The sequence below is a fragment of the Anabrus simplex genome, chromosome 5 (genome assembly GCF_040414725.1).
Source record: "Anabrus simplex isolate iqAnaSimp1 chromosome 5, ASM4041472v1, whole genome shotgun sequence".
NCBI lineage: Eukaryota > Metazoa > Arthropoda > Insecta > Orthoptera > Tettigoniidae > Anabrus > Anabrus simplex.
The window spans coordinates 342567156-342581322 of record NC_090269.1 but is presented as its reverse complement, the minus strand read 5'-3'; the positions used below and the strand labels follow the sequence as shown (position 1 = coordinate 342581322).

Sequence of the window (14167 nt, the reverse complement as noted above, 5' to 3'; positions counted from 1 at the left end):
CGCCAGAAAACTGCTTGTCTTTTAAGGCAAACCATTCGTCGAGCCATTTTCCAACTTCCTCGAAATTGCTGAAGTGCTGTCCTGCAAGCATGTGTCCCACTGATGCGAAGAGTTGATAGTCAGATGGCACCACGTCAGAAGTGGCGAGGGGCACGGTCGTACGGCAGGTGCGGAAGAATGTCCATCCAAGAGCCAAGGTGTCTTTCACTGGTTTTGCTGTGTGAGACAAAATCACTTAGCCATGTCCTCTGGCCCATTCCAGTCATCTTTCGTTCAATGCGTGATTTAAATTAATCATTTGTTGGCGATAGGGTTGTGCATTAACGGTTTTGCCGGGCTTCAAGAGTTCATAATACACAATACCACTCTGGTCCCACCAGACACAAAGTATGGTCTTTTGCATTGAAATCACCACGTTTTTATTGTCAAAACCATGCCTCACATGTTCTAATCAATAGAGCGTGTTCACCATATGTTTCTACCATTAAATGATAACTTTCCACAGCTTTTTTCTTTTGATTAAATAAGAAAAGAAATGTGTGCCGCAAATGTTCTTTTCCAGGCACAAACGTCGACATCATCACTGAACGAATACACCACAGACGCTAGTGTTCAGCAGACTCAACTTGTGTGTGTTGGTAGGTTAATGTTAGATGAACAAACTAACATGTGTCAAATTCATACGCTGCGTAATGCTCGCAGGCGTCATTTCTTAGTCAAACAGGAAAAGACCTAAGCATACACCTGGTATTAACTTCAAAACTGAACTATTTTGGTGTTATTATCACAAACAAGACAAAACTTCTAGTGTTCAACTGTTCATTCATAATCATGTAACGCCGGGACTTAGCACTCGGTTGCTGTGGAGTGCCATACAGGTTTGGCCGAAATGCGGTATCAAATCCTTGCATGCGATTCCGCACTAATCCTGACAGCTCTCGCGCATGAAATTGCGTTATAGTCAAGCGAAACATTTAAACTCTGATGTAATTGATGCAATTATGCTAACATTAATGAAGAATTATCATTTAAATAAACAGTTTTACAGTATATACACATTTGGAGCACCCAGTGACTTAAATATGTATTAATATTATGTAAATAGCACATATCTAGGTTATGTTAGCAGGGCTGTCTGTAAAAATGGCACGGCAGTGCGCCCAGTAAAAAGGTTCTAGAGAGAACACTGCTCATAGGGTAACTTAGTGTGTGTATTTCAGTGGGCTTGGCAGACTGACGTGTAAGAGCAGTCTGGTTTAGTAAGAAAAGCAATAGGGAATTACCTCTCTTGTCATTTACCTAGTATGCCTCTTCAGTGATGTTTAGGCTGTCTATGACAGCTGACAGTGGATCCAATCAGTCTTCAGGCTGAAGACTCAATTGTCTATGAGATAAATTCACTGAATTGCCCAATAGTTACAATAGATAAAATTACATTATTAATAAATCAATAATGATGACAATAATGAATAATTTAGATTTACTATTAGCTTTGGCCACATTTTACATTCACTCAACATGTCCAGTTGACCTTGCATTTCTCTTCATTACCTCCCCATACCACACTGTCATCTGCAAACAACATTACCATCACATCCCTACTTCCCTGTAGTTACTGGAGTGTAAATCCAATAATATTTTTATTTGTTCTTAGTAACTTCCATCAAAAAGAGTAGTGTATTTATATCGGATAGTTTTTGAGAGAATTCCACCTTTTTTTCAATGCTAGGCAATGTATTCACATATCAAAAAACAATTATCTCTATTATTTTTACAAGTTGCTTTATTTAAAGATAAAAATTTCATTGTTCCGTATTGAAATTATTGATGTTAAAAATTAAATAACTGGAGGTTCAACCTATTCAATACTCAAAAGAAAGAAACGTAGCAATCACATTTCTATTTAAATGGGACCGGTTTCGACCTTAGTCTAGGTCATCATCAGCCATAAAAAACATGTAAAATGTTTAAGAATGTTGGAGGTCAGTTTTTCACTGTTAGGCACAAAGACACGACATCACATTCTGTTCTGCACAAAGTCACAACATTAACAATCAACTTGCGAAGATCAAAAAGGCTTGAATTCGCAGACGAACAGATCTGTAGATGAAAGCCGCCAGCTCCCGGTGACTACGTGGCACACTCAAGGTCACGCGCTGCGGCCAAACACCAAAGCAGAGTGGAGAACGTTTCGAAGGTCCAGAACCTGTCACGGCTGCGGGAAGCCAAGTACGTATATAAAAATGTACGATGCCAATTAGTATAACCGAACGAGCACCCGTACTCCAGCTAAGATCTTGGTAAACTTGAGTGTGCCACGTAGTCACCGGGAGCTGGCGGCTTTCATCTACAGATCTGTTCGTCTGCGAATTCAAGCCTTTTTGATCTTCGCAAGTTGATTGTTAATGTTGTGACTTTGTGCAGAACAGAATGTGATGTCGTGTCTTTGTGCCTAACAGTGAAAAACTGACCTCCAACATTCTTAAACATTTTACATGTTTTTTATGGCTGATGATGACCTAGACTAAGGTCGAAACCGGTCCCATTTAAATAGAAATGTGATTGCTACGTTTCTTTCTTTTGAGTATTGAATAGGTTGAACCTCCAGTTATTTAATTTTTAAGTTGCTTTATGTCATACTGACACAGATAGGTCTTATGGCGACGATGGGACAGGAAAGGGTTAGGAGTGGGAAGGTAGTGGCCGTGGCCTTAATTAAGGTACAGCCAGAGCATTTGCCTGGTGTGAAAATGGGAAACCACGGAAAACCATCTTCAGGGCTGCCGACAGTGGGGTTCGAACCCACTATCTCCCGAATACTGGATACTGCACTATTGAGAATCTTCCACCGTTTTGATACTTTATTTTGCCTTTTGGCAAATTTTTTATTTATATGTTAACAGTGCATGTTTCGTTCCTTGTTTAGGAACATCCTCAGCTGTTATAGTGGCTTAGGTGAATGGTTAAGATTTTAAAATACATAGATTTACAAATACATTGATTCACTTAAAAACTAAATATGAATTAAGATAGATGATATTAAAAACAGTGTGGGGTTAGTGTGTTACTGGTATGAGAGCAGATGATTACATGGTTGATTGACTTAAAACTATGTCTATTCATTAGAATAGTTGTTCAAAAAATTTTACACTTTGTTACATAAAAAGTCTGTATGCAATTAAAATTCTTTAAAAAATGTTTGACTTCATAACATTGTTTGAATTGTTGAAAGTTTTTCTTCCTTTCCTTCCAGGTAAGTTGTTGTATGTTGTGTGCTTGCTTATAGTGCTTTTGACTGAGTCTAATGTGGAAACTTTTGGAGCTGATTGCTGATCTATTAATGTGAAGGGAGCCTCGTTTCAAATTTCTGAAATGAAATAAAATACGGTAGTGGGAATTTGTTCGAAAGCTGTGTCTTTGCGTAATATAGAATGTATAAAAAAGTTCATTTACCTTGCTATAGCTGAATTCCGATTCTACTGTGACCCTGGAGGGACGTTTGATGCTGCTTTGCGTCTGGTGAAGTAATGGTGTGTGTATTCCGTTGTATGCTCCTCCCTACGGGGAGGTGGGGCTGCGGAGAGGGGAGGGGGCGTGTCGGTTACAGTGACGGCATCAACTTTGGGAGGGCTGGGTAGAGGGGATGTACAAAATGGCGGAGGCTCTGTCTTGTTCATTCTTCTACTATCTGTATTGTGTCTTTTGCCTAATGCTTCGAGACTTGATAATGTCCCTTCAAATAAAGGGTTTCTATTATCAATAGTTTCATTGAGGTTATTGTCTGATCACTTTTTTGTTCTAAATAAATATATAGATTTTCTAAAGTATTAAGGAGAGCTCCTTTGTTTATTTTATGTAATATAGTTAAGTCCTGCTCTATGGTTGTAAATTGATGTCCCGTTAAACTCATGTGCTGGCCCATCGCGGAATTTTTTTATGTCTTACAGCATTGACATGTTCTTGGTATCTTACAGTAAAACTGCGCCCAGTTTGTCCGACATAACTTTTTTTACATTGATGGCATTTTAATTTATAAACCCCTGATTCAGAGTATTTGTTTTTACCTAGGAAATTGACAATGTTGTGATTAAAAAATTTTTGCTTCGTGTTGTTGCTGGTTGAAAATGCGATCTTATAATTATGTTTTCTGAATAAATTGGTTACTGTGTATAGGTTAGGGTTGTTGAATGTGAACTTAGCATATTTGTCTTTCTTTTTCGTTTCGGGTGTTAGATTGGTTTGCAATTTTTGTTTGAATTTACCGATTATTTTGTTTATTATCTTTGGTTCGAAACCATTATACTGGGCTTGTTTGCGAATAAAGAGCAGTTCTTTTTCTCTTTCTGTGTGTGTAAGGGGTATGTTAAACGCTCTGTATATGTAACTGTAATAAGCTGACCTTTTTTGCGATTCTGGATGCAATGAGTAGTTTTTTATTGTGGTGGGAGTGAAAGTAGGTTTTCTACGTATCTTGAAGACGAACTCTTCCCTTTTTCGTGTTACATTTATGTCCAAAAAATAGAACATAATCAACTCGGCATTCCAGAAGTAGAGGATTTCATTAACATACTCAAATTCATTACGAAACACAACTACTTCACTTTCAATAACAAAATATATAAAAAAGAAGGCCTCCCAATGGGTGCTCCGGCTTCGGGCATTTTAGCCAATATTTATCTCGATTACCTAGAACATACCAAAAAAATAATAGGACAAATAGAAGGTCTTAATTTATGGATACGCTTCGTAGACGACATTTTTGCCATAATAGATCAAAAAGAGAATAACAGTGACGATATCCTCAATAAATTAAATACACTTGATTCCAGAATAAAGTTCACACTATTGGACATAAATGTAACACGAAAAAGGGAAGAGTTCATCTTCAAGATACATAGAAAACCTACTTTCACTCCCACCACAATAAAAAACTACTCATTGCACCCAGAATCGCAAAAAAGGTCAGCTTATTACAGTTACATATACAGAGCGTTTAACATACCCCTTACACACACAGAAAGAGAAAAAGAACTGCTCTTTATTCGCAAACAAGCCCAGTATAATGGTTTCGAACCAAAGATAATAAACAAAATAATCGGTAAATTCAAACAAAAATTGCAAACCAATCTAACACCCGAAACGAAAAAGAAAGACAAATACGCTTTCACATTCAACAACCCTAACCTATACACAGTAACCAATTTATTCAGAAAATATAATTATAAGATCGCATTTTCAACCAGCAACAACACGAAGCAAAAATTTTTTAATCACAACATTGTCAATTCCCTAGGTAAAAACAAACACTCTGTATCAGGGGTAAGCCACTATAACAGCTGAGGATGTTCCTAAACAAGGAACGAAACATGTACTGTTAACATATAAATAAAAAGGCAAAATAAAGTATCAAAACGGTGGAAGATTCTCAATAGTGTAAAATTTAGTGATTAAATTTTGATACGGAAAATGAAGCTGATTACTTACAATTCAAAGGCCAACCAGGCAAATAAATAAGGTAACACCTACTTTAATCTAAAGGTGAAGGTAGCTAAGTTAACTAAAGACATAGATTTTTTAAAGAAATGTCTTAAAGACAACCTAGTTCCTAAATTTCTGAGTAAAACTCAAAAGAAGCACGTACCATCCAGACATCACTTTGAAACACAAAAAAGAGTCAATCAAATATGGCTAAAAAATGAAATAAAATACCTTTACAGAAAGAAAGCATTTCTCAATGGTAAAATGTATTTAGCACATCTCCAAAGTCCAACACTACTGTTACCCTTAGAGTGGGATTTGTTTCAAAGATACATCCACGAAAAAATGGATATCATTTTAAGTAGAAAACAGGAAACCTTTAACAAAAAATTAACATCTTTAAAAAATGCTAAGTCCAAAAACGAAAACAGCAAAGCTTACTCTTCAAATTCAGTAATCGAATTGGAAGATTACCCTTTGCCAGTTAAGAACATTTCCAAGGTTAATCTTACCGAGGAGGAAATGAAAACCCTAGGTCAAGGCCCCAATTTCAATTGGACAAGTAGGAATAAAGAAAAAGAGCTAATAACCACCATTGCAGAAGTAGAAACGGTAATACAAAAACTCCCTAACGAAATTCAGAATGACGTCAGACACGAGGTAAAAAAGAAAATTCCGAACTTAATAAAAGGTTTAAAAGTTTCTCATAATAGAAATAAACCTACTTCAAGCTTGTCACATAAAATAAAACAAGAAGAAATAGTAATTACCAAAGCGGACAAGGGAGGGACAATAGTAGTTTTAGATAAAGAGGAATACATCAAAAAAAACAGAAACTTTCTTCAACAATAGCACTTTTTCGGAAATAGAACGAGACCCTACAACTAAAACTCAGAAAGAGTTAAAAACACTATTAAGAAACGCAACTTTTATTTTGAATGAACAGGACGTCCAAAAATTGATAAACATGAATCCCGGCATTCCAACAACAAAAGCTTTACCCAAGTTACATAAAGAAGGAATCCCCATAAGACCAATAATAAACTTCCCCAACAGTCCTACTCATAAAACATCGCAATACGTACACACTTTCCTAACCAAACATTACGTTTTTCACAACAAGACACCAATAAAAAATTCCATAGATTTTTGCAAAGTACTCAAGAACTTTAAGTTAACACCACATCAAGTAACATGTTCCTTCGATATCAAGGACATGTACACAAACATTCCAGTGGACGAAACAATAAAAATTATCAGAAAGAATCTCATAGAACATAATCAACTCGGCATTCCAGAAGTAGAGGATTTCATTAACATACTCAAATTCATTACGAAACACAACTACTTCACTTTCAATAACAAAAATATATAAACAAGAAGGCCTACCAATGGGTAGGCCTTCGGGCATTTTAGCCAATATTTTAGCCAATATTTATCTCGACTACCTAGAACATACCAAAAAAATAATAGGACAAATAGAAGGTCTTAATTTATGGATACGCTTCGTAGACGACATTTTTACTGTTATTTATAAGTTTCATTTCCGTATTGATGGATATTACTTTACAGAAAAACAATATATATACAAATCTCCACCTTATCAATACAAATTTATTTCACATTAAGCAGGTAAATATAGTCAAATAGTCAAGACTAGTTTCGACCCCTAGGGGGTCATCCTCAGTTGACATGCATTAAAAATTGTATTGTTCATAAAAACATCACATATAGTGGTAAAAGTTTAGACTAATTTAGACTGATCATTAATGTTGGTATGTCTAATGCATGACTAGTGTGCATCGTTCATGAAGACACATATCACCTTACTGCTACTACCATCCAATTTTTAGGTTATATAATATGGAACACACATATGTTTGTGTAACTCAACAGTGGCAAGTTCAACTATATACACAATTGGCTATTGATTAGTCACATGAGAGTACAGAACACTGGCTTGAACATTTCTGATTGAGGTATCAATGCAACACCTTACTTGCATACATCCTAGAAGCTAAATTCAGTTTGTAAGGCCCATTACTTCTGATTGAAACTTAGTATGAAGTTAAAATTTGAATAAAAATATTTGCTAATGTAGACATTAAAATGTTGTTAAAATGGGCATATAGTCAAAAACAGTGGTATGTATGCCACACATGTCTAGTTAAAAATATATTACATTGATGTTGTTTATGTGCGGTACAACATGTACACTGATTTGGAATAAATGAGGTTTGTATATATAGTGTTCCAACAAAATGGATCCGTAAAAAATATTATATGTAAAGACAATTGGTATTATAATGATCCGCTGCAGATCAGGTAATGCTATTTATTTATCTGGAGATATTATTGGCAGCTACAGATGTTGGAGTTATTAGAAATGTTAATGGAGCATGTTTTCTTCCGTAGTCGCGATGTTTATAGTTGGTGGCATTAGTCAAATATGTTGAAAGTTATGCGTCTTGGTGCACGTTGATTTGTCCTGGAAGCTTATATGTTGTAAAAAACAAGGTGGAGTGTCTGGAAATAGAAATAATAGTGTGATAATGTTGTGGATAGAAAGTGTAATAGTGAATCATATGTCGTTTTACTTACGTAAAGTGTTGGAACCGTGCGTTCTTTGTAGCTGCCTGTTGGGATCTGATACGTGTAGCTCTGAGATTGTAGTTAGCGGCGGTAGAGGGGAGGTTTGGGGGGATGGGTGGAGTGTTAGTGATGGGAGTGGGGTTGGAGGGGAGAGGGTTTTGGGGCGGTTGATTTGAACATATCGATTTTTGTTTGCTTATTCTTTTGATATAGAAATCTTTTAATAAGGGAATTACTGCATGAAAAAGGATATTGTTTCTGTCTATACTTTCATTTAGGTTGGAGTTTGGATTCACGTATTTGTCTAAATTTATGTAAAATTCTTCTATTATACTGAGCAAGGGACTTTTTGGATTCATATTAAGGATTTGCATGTCGTTCTTAATGTCCGTGAAATTATGTTTTTGATCGTCAATATGCTGACCCATAGCTGAGAAATGTCTGTGTTTGACGGCGTTTACATGTTCATTATATCGTATTAAAAAACTTCTACCGGTAAGTCCTATATAGCTGGCTCGGCAGTCGTTGCATTTTAGGCGATAGACTCCTGAGTGATTGTATTTATTTATGTTATTAACTGATTTGGAATTGTATAGTATGTTGGTGTTATTGCGTGCCGTTTTATATGCTATTTTTAGGCCTTGTTTTTTGAAGATATTTGTTATGGGATGTATATGGTTATTGTTGTAAGTAAACAGTGCATATTCTTTTTTATTTTTAGTGATTCTGGTTAGCTTGGTTTTAGGTTGGTTTTTGACTTTATTGATGATCCGGTTTATCATTTCTCTTTTATATCCGTTTTGTTTTGCTATTTCATGGATTGTGTTTAGTTCTTTATTTAGATTTTCCTTTGAAAGTGGAATGTTGTATGCTCTATGAATCATACTATAGTATGCAGCTCTTTTATGGGCATATGGGTGGGTGGAGTCTATCTTTATTGTATTTGATGTGTGGGTAGGTTTTCTATATATATTGTATATATATATATATATTGTATATATATATATATGAAACTTATAAATAACAGTAGAAAAGCCAACCAGGCAAGAAAAATGGCACACAGATACCAAAATCTGAAGATTAAGATCACAAATATTGTCAAAAACATCACTTTCTTGAAACAATGCCTACTTAATAATCTAACTCCTAAATTTCTTAGGAAATATAATAATAAACATAGAAGCACATATCAAACCCAAAATACCCAAAACAAAACCAATCGAATATGGCTTAAAGAAGAAATTAAATTCATGTATAGGAAAAAACAACACCTCAACATACAAATGTATGAAGCACACCTTAAAGCCTCACATGAGCTACCACACACATACTGGAGCAACTTCCAACAAATAACTAACGAAAAGATAGAAAACATAGCCATACAGAAGCAGAATACCTTAAACAAGAAACTTAACGCACTCAAGGCATCACTAAACCAAACCAACCATACACAGTATAGACAACATATTACTGTTTCTACTGATAACAACCAACATATTTTCCATCCCCCACTCCAAAACCTAACTAACACAACATTCAATGAAAAAGAAACAACTATACTGAGCAAAGGACCAAAACATAACTGGAAAAACAATTCAGTATTTGAAAACATAGCCACTATTATTACTGAAGATGCTCTAAACAAAATACCCCAAGAAAAACAAAATGAAATTAGATATGAAATTAAAAAAACACTACCACAATATGTTGATAAGATCACTCAAAAACCTCAGAATCAAGATATCACAAACCAAACACAAATTAAGGTACTCAAAAATAAAATCCAGCAAAATAACCTAATAGTAACAAAGGCAGATAAAGGAAACACTACAGTTATTATGGATAAAGAGGAATATATAACAAAAACAAAAACCTGCTTTCAAGATGAAACTTTTCAAATCAAGACTAAAGATCCTACTAACAGCATCCAGAAAAACTTAAAAATTCTCCTAAAAAACACCAATTTTCTTTTGAACGAACAGGAAACTGCAAAATTAACCACCATGAATCCAGGGATACCTACAGCTAAAGCTTATCCTAAGATCCATAAAAACAACATTCCTATGAGACCCATAATAAATTATAGACCAAGCCCTATTTATAAATTATCCAAATACATACAAAAATTCCTTAAAAAACATTACGTTTTTCAAGCAAACAAAACCATAAAAAACTCAATAGATTTCTGCAACATTACTAAGAATATAAGAATAGAACACTTCTACAAGCTAGCAACATATGATATAACAAACATGTATCCCAATATACCCACACAAAAAACTATCACTATCATAGAATCCAACCTTTATAACCACAGTAAGCTAAGCAAATTGGAAATAGATGAATTTATTAAAGTTTTACAATTCGCTATCAATAACAATTATTTCAAGTTCCATGACACTATCTATCAACAAAAAGGATTACCCATGGGATCACCAATATCAGGCATAATAGCTGATATATATATGGATTACTTAGAACACCAAGAAATTAAAAAAATAGAAAATATCATCTATTGGTGCAGGTTTGTCGATGATGCATTTATAATCATGGACAATAGACATACTAATGAAAACATAATCCTAGAACAACTAAATAGAATAGATCCCCACATTAAATTTACCATGGACACTGAACACAACAATACCATAAATTACTTAGACATATCCATAACCAGACATAACAACCACCTAACATACAATATATATAGAAAACCTACCCACACATCAAATACAATAAAGATAGACTCCACCCACCCATATGCCCATAAAAGAGCTGCATACTATAGTATGATTCATAGAGCATACAACATTCCACTTTCAAAGGAAAATCTAAATAAAGAACTAAACACAATCCATGAAATAGCAAAACAAAACGGATATAAAAGAGAAATGATAAACCGGATCATCAATAAAGTCAAAAACCAACCTAAAACCAAGCTAACCAGAATCACTAAAAATAAAAAAGAATATGCACTGTTTACTTACAACAATAACCATATACATCCCATAACAAATATCTTCAAAAAACAAGGCCTAAAAATAGCATATAAAACGGCACGCAATAACACCAACATACTATACAATTCCAAATCAGTTAATAACATAAATAAATACAATCACTCAGGAGTCTATCGCCTAAAATGCAACGACTGCCGAGCCAGCTATATAGGACTTACCGGTAGAAGTTTTTTAATACGATATAATGAACATGTAAACGCCGTCAAACACAGACATTTCTCAGCTATGGGTCAGCATATTGACGATCAAAAACATAATTTCACGGACATTAAGAACGACATGCAAATCCTTAATATGAATCCAAAAAGTCCCTTGCTCAGTATAATAGAAGAATTTTACATAAATTTAGACAAATACGTGAATCCAAACTCCAACCTAAATGAAAGTATAGACAGAAACAATATCCTTTTTCATGCAGTAATTCCCTTATTAAAAGATTTCTATATCAAAAGAATAAGCAAACAAAAATCGATATGTTCAAATCAACCGCCCCAAAACCCTCTCCCCTCCAACCCCACTCCCATCACTAACACTCCACCCATCCCCCCAAACCTCCCCTCTACCGCCGCTAACTACAATCTCAGAGCTACACGTATCAGATCCCAACAGGCAGCTACAAAGAACGCACGGTTCCAACACTTTACGTAAGTAAAACGACATATGATTCACTATTACACTTTCTATCCACAACATTATCACACTATTATTTCTATTTCCAGACACTCCACCTTGTTTTTTACAACATATAAGCTTCCAGGACAAATCAACGTGCACCAAGACGCATAACTTTCAACATATTTGACTAATGCCACCAACTATAAACATCGCGACTACGGAAGAAAACATGCTCCATTAACATTTCTAATAACTCCAACATCTGTAGCTGCCAATAATATCTCCAGATAAATAAATAGCATTACCTGATCTGCAGCGGATCATTATAATACCAATTGTCTTTACATATAATATTTTTTACGGATCCATTTTGTTGGAACACTATATATACAAACCTCATTTATTCCAAATCAGTGTACATGTTGTACCGCACATAAACAACATCAATGTAATATATTTTTAACTAGACATGTGTGGCATACATACCACTGTTTTTGACTATATGCCCATTTTAACAACATTTTAATGTCTACATTAGCAAATATTTTTATTCAAATTTTAACTTCATACTAAGTTTCAATCAGAAGTAATGGGCCTTACAAACTGAATTTAGCTTCTAGGATGTATGCAAGTAAGGTGTTGCATTGATACCTCAATCAGAAATGTTCAAGCCAGTGTTCTGTACTCTCATGTGACTAATCAATAGCCAATTGTGTATATAGTTGAACTTGCCACTGTTGAGTTACACAAACATATGTGTGTTCCATATTATATAACCTAAAAATTGGATGGTAGTAGCAGTAAGGTGATATGTGTCTTCATGAACGATGCACACTAGTCATGCATTAGACATACCAACATTAATGATCAGTCTAAATTAGTCTAAACTTTTACCACTATATGTGATGTTTTTATGAACAATACAATTTTTAATGCATGTCAACTGAGGATGACCCCCTAGGGGTCGAAACTAGTCTTGACTATTTGACTATATTTACCTGCTTAATGTGAAATAAATTTGTATTGATAAGGTGGAGATTTGTATATATATTGTTTTTCTGTAAAGACGACATTTTTGCCATAATAGATCAAAAAGAGAATAACAGTGACGATATCCTCAATAAATTAAATACACTTGATTCCAGAATAAAGTTCACACTAGAAAAAGAAAAATCAATAAATTTTTTGGACATAAATGTAACACGAAAAAGGGAAGAGTTCGTCTTCAAGATACATAGAAAACCTACTTTCACTCCCACCACAATAAAAAACTACTCATTGCACCCAGAATCGCAAAAAAGGTCAGCTTATTACAGTTACATATACGGAGCGTTTAACATACCCCTTACACACACAGAAAGAGAAAAAGAACTGCTCTTTATTCGCAAACAAGCCCAGTATAATGGTTTCGAACCAAAGATAATAAACAAAATAATCGGTAAATTCAAACAAAAATTGCAAACCAATCTAACACCCGAAACGAAAAAGAAAGACAAATACGCTAAGTTCACATTCAACAACCCTAACCTATACACAGTAACCAATTTATTCAGAAAACATAATTATAAGATCGCATTTTCAACCAGCAACAACACGAAGCAAAAATTTTTAAATCACAACATTGTCAATTTCCTAGGTAAAAACAAATACTCTGAATCGGGTTTATAAATTAAAATGCCATCAATGAAAAAAAGTTATGTCGGACAAACTGGGCGCAGTTTTACTGTAAGATACCAAGAACATGTCAATGCCGAAAGACATAAAAAAAATTCCGCGATGGGCCAGCACATGAGTTTAACGGGACATCAATTTACAACCATAGAGCAGGACTTAACTATATTACATAAAATAAACAAAGGAGCTCTCCTTAATACTTTAGAAAATCTATATATTTATTTAGAACAAAAAAGTGATCAAGACAATAACCTCAATGAAACTATTGATAATAGAAACCCTTTATTTGAAGGGACATTATCAAGTCTCGAAGCATTAGGCAAAAGACACAATACAGATAGTAGAAGAATGAACAAGACAGAGCCTCCGCCATTTTGTACATCCCCTTTACCCAGCCCTCCCAAAGTAGATGCCGTCACTGTAACCGACACGCCCCCTCCCCTCTCCGCAGCCCCACCTCCCCGTAGGGAGGAGCATACAACGGAATACACACACCATTACTTCACCAGACGCAAAGCAGCATCAAACGTCCCTCCAGGGTCACAGTAGAATCGGAATTCAGCTATAGCAAGGTAAATGAACTTTTTTATATTTCAAATACTTTAGAAAATCTATATATTTATTTAGAACAAAAAAGTGATCAAGACAATAACCTCAATGAAACTATTGATAATAGAAACCCTTTATTTGAAGGGACATTATCAAGTCTCGAAGCATTAGGCAAAAGACACAATACAGATAGTAGAAGAATGAACAAGACAGAGCCTCCGCCATTTTGTACATCCCCT

The 14167-nt window shown here is 34.9% G+C and overlaps 1 protein-coding gene across 1 annotated transcript in view; it reads right to left on the bottom strand.

Annotated features, from left to right (window-relative positions):
- The window catches only part of ldbr (lariat debranching enzyme), a 141591-nt gene that overhangs the window by 87617 nt on the left and 39807 nt on the right, over positions 1–14167 (bottom strand). The gene's annotated exons all lie outside the window — the stretch shown is intronic.